Here is a 914-nt window from a genome sequence, read left to right on the forward strand (position 1 = left end):
TGTCTCAGTCTTTCCTCAAACGCTATGTCAGGGCGTAAACTTCCTCAAAACTGTTTCTGCCTCTTCGTTCCATTTCATAATGACACTTCTCCTGAGATCAGAATGAGAAGCTGGTTGTACTGACTCCAGGGGCAGCAGTCCCTCTCTCTCAATCTCTCTCAGCATCTCTCTCTCTGTCTCCCTCTCTCTCAATCTCTCTCACCATCTCTCTCTCTGTCTCCCTCTCTCACAATCTCTGTCAGCATCTCTCTCTCGGTCTCCCTCTCTCTCAATCTCTCTCACCATCTCTCTCTCTGTCTCTCTCTCTCAATATCTCTCACCACATCTCTCTCTCTGTCCCTCTCTCTCAATCTCTCTCACCATCTCTCTCTCTGTCTCTCTCTCTCAATCTCTGTCACCATCTCGCTCTCTGTCTCCCTCTCTCTCAATATCTCTCACCACGTCTCTCTCTCTGTCTCCCTCTCTCAATCTCTCTCACCATCTCTCTCTCTGTCTCCCTCTATCAATCTCTGTCAACATCTCTCTCTGTCTCCCTCTCTCTCAATCTCTCTCACCATCTCTCTCTCTGTCTCTCTCTCTCAATATCTCTCACCACATCTCTCTCTCTGTCCCTCTCTCTCAATATCTCTCACCACATCTCTCTCTCTGTCCCTCTCTCTCAATTTCTCTCACCATCTCTCTCTCTGTCTCCCTCTCTCAATCTCTGTCACCATCTCTCTCTGTCTCCCTCTCTCAATCTCTCTCACCATCTTTGTCTCTCAACATCTCTCACCCTGTCTCTATCAGTCTCAATCTCTCTCTCCAGCTCTCTCTCTCTATCTCCCCCTCTCTCAAGCTCTCTCACCATCTTTCTCTCTCACTCTCAATCTCTCTCACCATCTCTCTCTGTCTGACTCTCTCTATTTTTCATTCCT

Source organism: Cetorhinus maximus, unplaced genomic scaffold, assembly GCF_964194155.1.
Source record: "Cetorhinus maximus unplaced genomic scaffold, sCetMax3.hap1.1 HAP1_SCAFFOLD_1265, whole genome shotgun sequence".
In the NCBI taxonomy this organism is placed as follows: Eukaryota; Metazoa; Chordata; class Chondrichthyes; order Lamniformes; family Cetorhinidae; genus Cetorhinus; species Cetorhinus maximus.